At 38.7% G+C, this 12,265-nt stretch overlaps 1 pseudogene; it reads right to left on the reverse strand.

Moving 5' to 3' along the window:
- Nucleotides 1-3,062: 3,062 nt before the first annotated feature.
- LOC136385996 (chromobox protein homolog 3 pseudogene) lies at nucleotides 3,063-3,614 on the reverse strand (annotated as a pseudogene).
- Between the last annotated feature and the right edge of the window lie 8,651 nt (nucleotides 3,615-12,265).

Raw genomic sequence — 12,265 nt, forward strand, 5'->3', positions numbered from 1 at the left:
TTAGTCTTGTTTTTGTAGAAAAACAACTTCCAACAATTCTAGGTACTTACTTTGAAATTCAGTGGAATATACTGAAACCACATCTGTAAGCTTCCAAATCATTAAATATAGAGGCCAACCGTGTTTACAAGTCCATTTGGAGGATCAGAACCAGAAAAACAACACAATTAAAAAGTTGGTAAAAGACCTTAATAAACACTTCTCCAAAAAAGACAGACAAATGGCCAATAGATATATGAAAAGTTGTTCAATGGCACTAATCATAGAGAAATACAAATTAAAACCACATTGAGCTATCACCTCACACTTTGCAGAATGGCTGTCATCAATAAATCAACAAACAGCAAGTGTTGGTGAGGGTGTGGAGAAAAGGGAACCTTCTTGCACTGTTGGTGGGAATGCAGACCAGTATAGCCACAATACAAAACAGTATGGGAGTTCCTCAAAATTAAAATTGAAATGTTCTTGTGACCTAGCTATTCCACTATGCAAATGTATTAAAAAATACACCCAGAAACACTTATTCGAAAGAATATATGTACCCAAATGTGTATATAAGAACTGTGGTACATATACTCAATGGAATACTATTTGGCCATAGAAATCTTACCTTTTACAACAGTATGGATGGACCTAGAGGTTATTAAGCTAAGTGAAATAAGTCATAAAAAGAAAGACAAATACTATAAGAGTTCACTTATATGTGGAATCAAAAACATAAAATAAAGTAACAAAATAGAAACAGAGTGATACATATAGAGGCCAGTGGAATGACAGGTGACAGAAGGGAAGGGGATAGAGGGCTGGGTGGAAAAGGTGAAAGGATTAAGAAATACAAATTGGTAGTTACAGAACAGTCAGAGAGATGCAAATTACAGCATAGGAAATATAGCCAATAATGTTGTAATAACTATGTATGGGGCCAGATGGATACTTGAAAATCTGGAGGGGGGTCTGTTCTATAAAGTATATGATTATATAACCATCATGCTGTACATCTGAAACTAACACAAAATAATATTGAGTGTAAATTGTAATTGAAAAAAAATAAAAAAAGAATAGTTGGATATGTTCTGGAATCTTTGTGTCACAAACTAATTGTGGCAGCTTGGATGGAGGAAGTGAGAGTCTCTCGAAATTAAAGAGTTGTGAAATTTTTTATTGTTATCAGAAGAGTAATTACCAGCAAATTGCCACATTTATAAAGTCAGCAACAGATGTGTGACAGCTGGGTTAATTGAATATCTGCTGGGACTTTTTTTTTTTATAGTACAAGATAATTCCATGTGCATATTATGGAAAAGAAAGCGTGTGTGACCATTAAAATATCAAAAGAGAACAAATATCACCTGGAAAGTGTATTAATCTACTAAAGTTAATGGTTAGTTTTTCTTAGCTTTCTTTTACTTTTTTTTTTGTATTATTCCCAAGTGAGAAGCGGGGGCAAGGGGGTGGGGAGGCAGTCAGACTCCCACATGCACCTGACTGAGATTCACCCGGGAGGCCCGCCGGGGGGAGATGCTCTGTCTCTCTGGGGCATTGCTCCGCTGCAATCGGAGCCATTCTAGTGCCTGAAGTGGAGGCCATAGAGCCATCCTCAGTGCTCGGCCAACTTTGCTCTAATGGAGATTTGGCTGCAGAAGGGGAAGAGAGAGACAGAGAGGAAGGAGAGGGGGAAGGGTGAAGAAGCAGATGGGCACTTCTTCTGTGTGTCCTGGCCAGGAATCTAACCTGGGACTTCCACAGGTCTGGCCGACACTCTACCGCTGAGCCAACCAGCCAGAGCCTCTTTTACTTTTTTTGAGTATATAACTATTTATTGACCACTGTTTACCAGTATTTATAATAAAGTAAACAATGTACAGTTGGATAACATTCTGTTTACTACAAAGTTACTATTTTCCTGGCTTCTGCTGAACCAGTAACCCAAATACTGAGACTGAGCCTCCACGTAAGGAATAAGTGGGAGTAAGGAGAAAACATGTAAGTCAAGAGTTTAGATTACAAAACTTTGTTCACTCATTTATTGCAGCAAGTCTTTAATTGCCAAGGTCTATAACAATCTGATTAGTGTTCATGAATAAGGTCTTACACATTTCATGATCATAACTTTTTAGTCAATATAGCACAGGGATTTCAACTTTTGGTGAAACAACAGTTTATAAGTCTTGCTTACCAAATTTAACCCACCAGAATTTGCCTAGTTTTCTCATTGGGGTGGGGAGGGTGTTGGTAGTAATAAAATTTTCCTTTCAGGGGTTTTGCAAACAAACTTGCATTTATGATTGGAGATATGGATATGGAATCTGATACGGCTGCTTTTAAATTGTCTAATTTAAACTGCTTACATTACATTTAAATTGCCCAATTAATTGCATATTATCTATTTTCAAAGGTTAAAGCTGTAGAAAAGAAATTACAATTTAACTTGCAGTGATTTATTATTTAGGTTGCTGAAAATGATGGCAGCCCAGAAACATGAATTTATCTTTAGTTGTGAAATCCTGTTTTAGCTTTGGTAAAAGAAAAAAAAAAAGAATTGAAATAATTATATATATATATATATATATATATATATATAAAACAATCTGATTTTATATATATTGTTTTATATATATATCAAACACCCTTAAATAAATAAACGAAAAAAACCCCCTTAATGATCCTTAGCCATATATGAGTTAAATTCACAATGGTCCTTAGGCATATATGAGTTAAACACAAGTTGATGACTGAGTAATGACTATGGAGATTTTCCCCAACATTTAGAAAAGCTGTCTCTAATGCAGGGAAAAAATATACCATGGTATCAAATGTTCTTGTCTGTTAAAGAAAACAACTACAGAAAACTTATTCAAAGTAACCAGTGCTATAGATGCAAACTGCACCCCCAACAACTCCCCCAGTACTACTTCAAAACAAACACATCAAACTTGATTTTCATTATAATGTAGTTATTTCTTCAGGCTAATAAATAAAAAAACCAAGACACAGAGATCACACACACACACACACACACACACACATTCACACTCACTCACACAGGTATGAAAGCAATGCAATTATTGGGCTTCCTCTTCTGGACAAGAATGCCAAGTTAGTCTCTCTTCATAAAAATCAAGTACAATTTGAGGGCACTTCATATCTGCCTCTTCTGCCAGCACCAAGTCTGCCTCATTTGAACCTTTCCATTTCATAAGAAACATTAATTCTGCACTGCTGTCTGTGGCACCAATTATTCGATCAAGGCCTCTGGAAAAGCCAATTGGTTTATCAGCAGCATCACTTTTCTTCTTTGATTTGCTATCATCAGGTTCACTGTCAGATAGACTTTCTTTTTTTTGTACCATCCTTTTCTTTACCAGCTTTTTGAGAATTAAGAAATGCTTCAAATGCCTCTGAACAATCTAAATTTTCTTCAGGTTCCCAAGTATTATCAGCATCTGTGAGTTTCTCCCACACCAGGAAATACTCCACCTTCACATTCACTAGACATCAGTCCAATACTTATTCCACTGCAAACTCTTCAGGTTCTACCTCTTCCTAACTTTTTCTTTCTCTTTGTATTCTGTTTCTTTCCCATTTTTTTGCAATGTAGTTTTATTGGAGGCCATTTTTTATTGCAGACATGAATAGCTCTTACATTCACAGGGTGGCACCTAGTGGTCCCCAGAGAGGCGAGAGAGGGGTATAGAAAGTGACCAGGATTTTCTTAGCTTTCAAGATATACTAGCAATCAATTTTTGACTGTAGTAATAAATTTTACACCTAGAAAGCACATACAATTATTTTATTTGTTTTTTATATCTTATGTTGTTTTATTATTATTTTTTAAATGAAACTTTGTAAATGTTAGTTTAATGCAAGGCAAAATTATATAAATCTCAAACATTTCTTAAATAAAGATTAATACATATCTATCAAAAAAACTTTTAAAGCCATAAAATTTGACTATTTTTTGTTTTTATATATAATTTTAATTTTGAAAAATTTTTAACATACAGAAAAATCACAAAAACAGTACAATTATTTTTCTAATATATTTAGCCCATTATTTTTAAAGTTTTTAATTTCTAGAAATACAGCAGAATAAACATTCCTATTCTTGAGATTGTGAAGGATTTCACTGAATTGTGAAATGTTCGTGGTGTAATTAAGATGGAGTGAAGAGGTAAAAACCAATATGGCTTTGTTTCTCAACATACTGATAAATGATAACAGCTAGGAAAAAAAAATAAATTACTGAGTGCCTTATTGTACACATTTTTACCTAGTTCTCAATTGGTACATTATAAAATGACACCCTCTAAGAGTTATTATATGCAGAGAGCACTCTTTTTCTAGTTCTCTATGTTCACATATTCTCATGGATATCAACATTAAAGTATTTATTCCCTTGAGCTCAGTCAAAGTATGGCATGTTTTAAATGTGAATCGTTTATTGTCCTGTAAAGTCATGACATAACTGATTTTATGTAGAACAGGTAGCTCTCATTTCTAGTTGCTTGGCCCTTTTTCTTCTACATTGAGTGCAGTATCCACAGTTATTCCTATATCCGGCAGTGACCTACTTCCCTCTACTTTCAGTGGCCTTCTGGGAAAGGAAGTAGAAAAGTTGTATAAGGATGTGTGGTATTCAATTTTCACAATCCAGTCATAAAGAACGTCTGAACTGCAAGTCTTAAAAAAAATCTTCTCCTCAAGACACTTCCACTTGGACACCGGAGAGCAACAGTAACTACTTCTTTAGCTGTTTCAGGAGGTTCTTCAGGTAAATCTGTAATCTCCTTCAGCAGGTGGTGAATCTTTGGTTGAAGGCTTAGCAAGCTCCATCTTTTTGCTGCTTTCCTGTTTGATGTTTCAAAAGTGTCTGACTCTCATTTTCAAGCACCAAATCTTCCTCACTCTAGGTCTGGGATGCTATACCAGAGCCCCAGATACAAGAGAAGGAGCAAAGAGAGGAGAAAAATGCCAACCACCTTACAGGATCCCATGGTGGTGAAAGCCCTCCTCTCCAAGCACATAATTATCAAAGTACATGGTAAAAGGTTTGCTATAGCATTTCTTATTTCTAGCTTTTATGTGAAGGCTTTACAAAATGTACTTTAATGTGAATTTCTGAAGCCATATTCTTATCCCACTACTGAAGTAAGTTTGACACTCCCACAGACTTGGGCTGCTTGAATATTCACTGAAGTTTGACGTATGGAATAAAGAGTACAAGACTGACAGGAGACCAGAAATCTCATCACTGGCTGTGTTACTCAATATTTTAGGGCAGTGGTTCTCAAACGTTTTGAACTTGGGGTGCATTTAAAATCCTACAAATAATTGTAGGCACACTATATACAAATTTCTGAGAAATAGGTTATAATAATTAAGTCAAATATTAAAGAAAAAATATATAAAGTCCAAGCATACTTTTATGGCAATTAAATGAAATAAATATGACAAAAATAAATTTATTCTGACATTAAAAAACATTTTTATGTTACATTTTTTGTTATGCTTTTTAAAATTCATAAAAAAGAGGGGTTAAAAATAAAAAAAATGACAAAAGATATCTTTATATATATATATATATATATATATATATATATATATATATATGCAGATTCTTAGTAAGATTTAGTAAATTTGGCAGGTCATAGCACAAATGTGTTAAATTTTTTCATTCTTGTGTTTATGAGAAACATGAACCTGATGTGTCCTAGTAATTACTTCAATGTTTGGGCATATATTTGAAAGGCAAACTTTCATTTCCTCATCAATACATTGAAGAATTCCTCTCTTTTTACTCTTAATTGTGTTGAGTGCCGAAAACTCTCATCAAAAGTGAGGTTGATTGGCAATGGAGGAAGGTCAGCTGAGGAACCAGGCCCGGGAACTTTGACTGGAACCGCCCACACCCATGCCCACCAAAAAAGAAATGGTCCAGAGCCCTTTGAAAAAGAACAACTGTCTGTCAGCCAATGAAATTTTGCCACGTCATATTAACCCGACTACCCTACTGATGCTATATATTAGCTCCCCCCCCCCCGAATGAGAGAATCTGCTCAACTACTCTGGCCCCCTTTCACGGACCAGAGTACCTCATCCAGGATGTGCTCTACTAAATAAAGCTTTTGCTATTCCACACTTCATGGCTACGCCCTTCTTTCTTCCTCTGCGGGGAAAATACCTTACACATACATATTATCTTAACTTTACACCAAACAAAGGATAGAAGAAACTTGCCTCCAGTCTTTCTGGGGAACATGAGGGGTAGTGTAAACAATCCAGCACCACAGCTTAACAGCCTTTTGCAACCTAATCAGGCAAGTGAGGTGGGGGGTTGGGCAGACTGTCAGCTTACAGCCAATTCCCCACACCTCTGTCCCCCAAAAATGTAAACTCCAAAAACTCTATTTTCTTTTGGTCCCCAAGAGGCACATATTTCTCTGGAATACCATAGGGTACCCCTGGAAATCTTCTAGGGTGCACCAGTGTGCCCTGGCACACACTTTGAGAACCACTGGTTTAGGGAATTAGAACAACTAATGGTTGACCTCCCTGAACTTCAGGAGGTTCCTTGTCTCTAAAATTAGATGGTTGTATCAAATGATTTCTAAATCCCTTCTGCGGTTTTATCTCATTACAGGGAAAAAATAGTGTTTTTTTTATTTAACTGTAAGAGATATTTAAGACAAATTATAAATGCCACTTTCCCATGAAAGCAAATATATTAAAGGCATTCAGTAAGTATTTGTTCATGGGCTGATTATTATCTCATGTAAACTGTTGAGGAGGAAAAGTAGAAGAAATTGCATAATTTCCATCATGAAATCCTTTTTGTTTTTCCAAATATGTATGTATCACCTTTTTCTATGCTAGCATTAGTTTGTGTAATATGTATTGTGGTACTCCAGCTCACTGGGAACTACTAGTGTTGTTGGAAGAGACCTACTCAAGACACAAACTGATATCAAGACGAAGAGGAGGAGGCCTGCCAAGGGAGGCAAAGAAGACCTCCTGAATTTCCTTCTTCCTTAGATTTTATTGGTCAGAAGCAGTACAGAGCTAACAGGATCACAAGAGAGGGAGGCCAGGTGATAAGGGGAAAGAATGACTAATGGCCATTTTGCTGACATGGAGAAAGGGCTAATTTAGATCAGTACATTCTTTTTTTTTTCCTAATAATAAGCACAAAGGAAGGGGCAATCCAGAACCTCTAGGCTAATTTTCTAAAGCCCATTCAGATGCACTTCTTTGTGTTTGCACAAAGGTCACTCACTCACAGTTTCTTTTTTATTTATTTTTGTATTTTTCTGAAGCTGGAAACGGGGAGGCAGTCAGACAGACTCCTGCATGCACCCAACCAGGATCCACCCGGCACGCCCACCATGGGGCGATGCTCTGCCCATCTGGGGCATTGCTCTGTTGCGACCAGAGCCACTCTAGCGCCTGAGGCAAAGGCCATAGAGCCATCCCCAGTGCCCGGACCATCTTTGCTCCAATGGACCCTCAGCTGCGGGAGGGGAAGAGAGAGACAGAGAGGAAGGAGAGGGGGAGGGGTGGACAAGCAGATGGGTGCCTCTCCTGTGTGCCCTGGCTGGGAATCAAACCCGGGACTTTCGCACGCCAGGCTGATGCTCCACCACTGAGCCAACCGGCCAGGGCCTCACAGTTTCTTGGTGTTTGCATCCAAGATACATTCACTCGGCTTTTAACTAAAGTTCCCCAATCCAAGTCTTAGAGGGCTCAAGGTTAGATGAGTGATCCCTACAATGTACTAAATGCTGAGTTGGAAGAAGATATAAGGATTTGTCGAAGTGTAGATAATCACTACATAACATTTCTGGTATAGTGGATCAGCAGATTTTAAACTTTAGTCTTTACCAAAGTCATCTGGAGAGCTTTCAAGATATGCTAATTCTGATCAGTAAGACAGCTACCACACTTAGCAAAAATGTTAAAGAAGTCCCTGAGTTTAGCTTCTAACTCTATTACTTATTAACTCCATGTTTAGCCCCCAAACCTCTCAGATGTCACTGCCCACTATGTGATCTAACTCCTCCATGTTCCTTATCCCCCATCATAAGTCAAGAACAACTAAGTAAGGTGGTAACCACTTTTGTTCTTCTGTTGGGTAGGAAAGACACCTCTGTGAATGTTACTATTGCAGGAATCAAAGGAGAACAAAAATTCCCAGACAACTTGATGAAGGAAGTAGGATTTATTAAAGCCAGAAGAGGCCCTGGCCGGTTGGCTCAGTGGTAGAGCGTCGGCCTGGCATGCCGGAGTACTGGATTTGATTCCTGGCCAGAGAACACAGGAGAAGTGCCCATCTGCTTCTCCACCCCACCCCTCTCCTTCCTCTCTGTCTCGCTCTGCCCCTCCCAAAGCCAAGGCTCCATTGGAGCAAAGGTGGCCCGGGCACTGAGGATGGCTCCATGGCCTCTGCCTCAGGTGCTAGAATGGCCCTGGTTGCAACAGAGCAACGCCGCAGATGGGCAGAGCATCGCCCACTGGTGGGCATACTGGGTGGATTCTGGTTGGGCTCATGCGGGAGTCTGTCTGACTGCCTCCCCATTTCCAACTTCAGAAAAATACAAAAATACAAAAAAAAAAAAAAAAAAAAAAAAAAAAGCCGGCAGAGCACATGGGGTTTGTAGCTCCAAAACACGGGATCCCCGAAGTTGACTTTCTTACAGGTTATATTTCTTTACAGTATCTAAGCAATGAGCATGTTATTTCTTTGTTTAAGGTTTGCCAGGACTCAAGGAGAGGGGAGGGAAAGCTTCAGTGGGGTAGCAAGAGGGAATGGATTTCCAGATCACTGGCCATAGTTACATACAGATCTTGCTGTTCTTGTTTTGTATTGTGAGTAAAGGATATAGATAATTTATCACTGCTGACTTGGTTACCTCTGCTGACTCCTTTCTCTTGTATTCTTTTTATTTCTTCCTTCTAAGCCAAGAAGGGCAGGCCCCTCCTTTCACATTACTATCCATTTAACTTACTGCACAGTTGAAGTTATCAAATGTGCAGATATTCTGTCTTCTTCTCTACTCCATGTCTACTCTCCTGTTTAGGCATGGCTGTCATACTTCTGCCTCAAATACAGTTACAGTAACCAAGAGATGTTAAGTATTTTTTGAATTTACTCTCTTTACAATTCTTGTAGTTTCTCATTTATGTGCATAAATTCAGGTCTATAAATTATGTGTATATAATTCAGAGCTAACCCTGCAGCTTCATTCCAGCTGTCCCAGCTGCCCCATCCCAGAGCACACAACAATTCCCTGCACTCTTATCTGTTGTGCACAGTAGTTATGAAATCAGAGGAGACTTCTCAGAAGAAACCATATTTTTGCTGGACTTTGAAAAACAAGACAGGATTGTGCAGAAGTGAGTGGAATGGACATTTCACAAAGAGGCAATAGACCCTGCCTAGTTGGCTCAGTGGATAGAGCATGGGCCCAGCATGTGGACATCCCAGGTTTGATCCCCAGTCAGGGCACACATGAAAAAAGACTATCTCTTCCCCGTCCTTTCCACCTTCTCTCTCTCTTCTCTCACAACCAGTGTCTTGATTGGTTGCAGCATTGGGCCTGTGTCCTGAGGATCGCTTGGTTGATTTGGTCCCAGATGGGGATCGCTGAGTGGATCCCAGTTGGGACTCATGTGGGAGTCTATCTCTATCTCCCCTCTTTTCACTAAAAAAACAAAAACAAAAACATGGTTTTTTTTTTAAAGGAGCAATAGTACAATCAAATGCATAAGAAACTAGAGCATTTGTTTTCAAACTTTAGTGTGTATAAGGAACATCTTGAGCATTTGTTGAAAATGCAGACTCCTGGGCCACACCAAGATTGGTCTAGAGTGAACCCAGGGACCTGCATTTTAACCATAATTTTGGATGATTTTTATATAAGGGTTCATAAACAAGACCTTGAAAAATTAACTAATAACAATATAGATTATCCTTATACAGATCAGGATGCACTATATCTTCCTATAGCCTAAAATATACCATTTTACTCAATAAATTGATGAAGAATTTATTAAAAGTCCATTATGAGCTGTTACTCTGTATAGTTGTTCAATTTGTAACTTTAAAGGGAAAAAGTGGGGTCTTCTCACTCTATCATGATGTTGACATCACTCACTGTTACGCTATATAGAACAGCGGTTCTAAATGTGTGATCTCTGGACCAGCAGCATCAGCATCACCTGAGAATCTCTCAGAAATATAAATTATTTGGCTCCACCTATGACCCACTGAATCAGAAACTCTAGAGTTGAGACCCAGCCATCTGGGTTTGAATAAGCCTTCCAAATGGTTCTGATACCTCAGGCTTTTAAGAACCACTGCTCTAGAATAGTGAGAGCTTTCTGTAATATATATACAATATATAGTTGACCTTCACATTTGCTATTAGATCCTCTTACTTCAAATCAATATTTTAAAAGCAGCAGTTGTGAGAGATTTATCTCATAATTTAGCAAAATAAAAATATATAGCTTATGTGTAATATAACTGTCCACATTGATAAAAATATCAAATAATTTTGAGAATGTTTCCTTATAAATACATTATTTATTTTAGTTGTTTAAACCTATGACTGATGTCCTGGACAGATAGCTCAGTGGTAGAGCATCAGCTCGGCCTGTGGAAGTCCCAGATTCGATTCCTGGTCAGGGCACACAAGAGAAGTGCCCATCTGCTTCTCCACCCCTCCCCCTCTCCTTCCTCTCTATCTGTCTCTTCCCCTCCTGCAGCCAAGGCTCCATTGGAGCAAAGTTGGTCTGGGAGCTGAGGACGGCTCCGCAGCCTCTGCCTCAGGCACTAAAATGGCTCTTGCTGCAATCTCCCAGATGGGGAGAGCATTGCCCCCTGGTGGGCATGCCAGTGGATCCTAGTCCGGCACATGTGGGAGTCTGTCTGACTGCCTCCCCACTTATCAATTCAAAAAAATACAACCCCTCCAAAAAAACCCAAAAACAACAACAAAAACCTATGACTAATGGCATAATTTAGTTTTCATATGACTATGTAAATTACACTTGTTTGTTACTATTTTATCAACACAATTGTAGTTAATATACAGTGTGTCTGTAAAGTCATGGTGCACTTTTGACCGGTTACAGGAAAGCAACAAAAGAGATAGAAATGTGAAATCTGCACCAAATAAAAGGAAAACTCTCCCAGTTTCATACCTATTCAGTACAGTTCGATGTGGGCTCATGCACAGATTTTTTAGGGCTCCTTAGGAAAACTCTCCCAGTTTCATACCTATTCAGTGCAGTTCGATGTGGGCTCATGCACAGATTTTTTAGGGCTCCTTAGGTAGCTATCCCGTATAGCCTCTACAGACTGGTCACTGACTGATGGCCTGCCAAAACGGGGTTTCTCCACCAAACTGCCGGTTTCCTTCAACTGCTTATCCCACCGAGTAATGTTATCCCTATGTGGTGGTGCTTCGATATAAATGCACCGATATTCACGTTGCACTTTGGTCATGGATTCGAATTAAGCGAGCCACAGAACACACTGAACTTTCCTCTGTACCATCCACACCTCAACTGGCATGGCCGTGAGCTGCTCCGCTGTATACACGGTGTTACGTCATCATCTGCGCATGCGCACATGCTGTCACATCATCCTACAGAAACTGGGAGGGTTTTCCTTTTATTTGGTGCAGACTTCACATTTCTATCGTGTTTTGTTGCTTTCCTGTGACTGGTCAAATGTGCACCATGACTTTAAGGACATACTGTATACGGTTAAATTTATATATATTATTTTTATTGTATATTATATATATGTAAATGCAAGACAAAATACATTGATGATATGTCTAGGAGTGATAAACAAGATATTAAGACCTGACCTGTGGTGGCGCAGTGGATAAAGCATTGACCTGTAACACTGAGGTCGCCGGTTCAAAACCCTGGGCTTGCCCAATCCAGGCACATATGGGAGTTGATACTTCCTGCTCCTCTCTCTTCTCTCTCTCTCTCTCTCTCTCTCTTCTTTCCAAAATAAGTAATAAATAAATAAATCTTAAAAATTAAAAGATATTAAGGTATCTTGTTGGGACAACATGGTCATCATAGGCTTCTCCCAATCAGAATTTATGAGTCCAGTAGGTTGTACCACTATTAACTAAATATCAATCCTGGATAAAGCAGTTAACAAAAACAGTCTATGACTTTATGGAGCTTACATTTGAATAATATAAATGTAAAGAACAATATGTTTGGTATCAGAGTATCATGA

The sequence above is a fragment of the Saccopteryx leptura genome, chromosome X (assembly GCF_036850995.1).
Source record: "Saccopteryx leptura isolate mSacLep1 chromosome X, mSacLep1_pri_phased_curated, whole genome shotgun sequence".
NCBI lineage: Eukaryota > Metazoa > Chordata > Mammalia > Chiroptera > Emballonuridae > Saccopteryx > Saccopteryx leptura.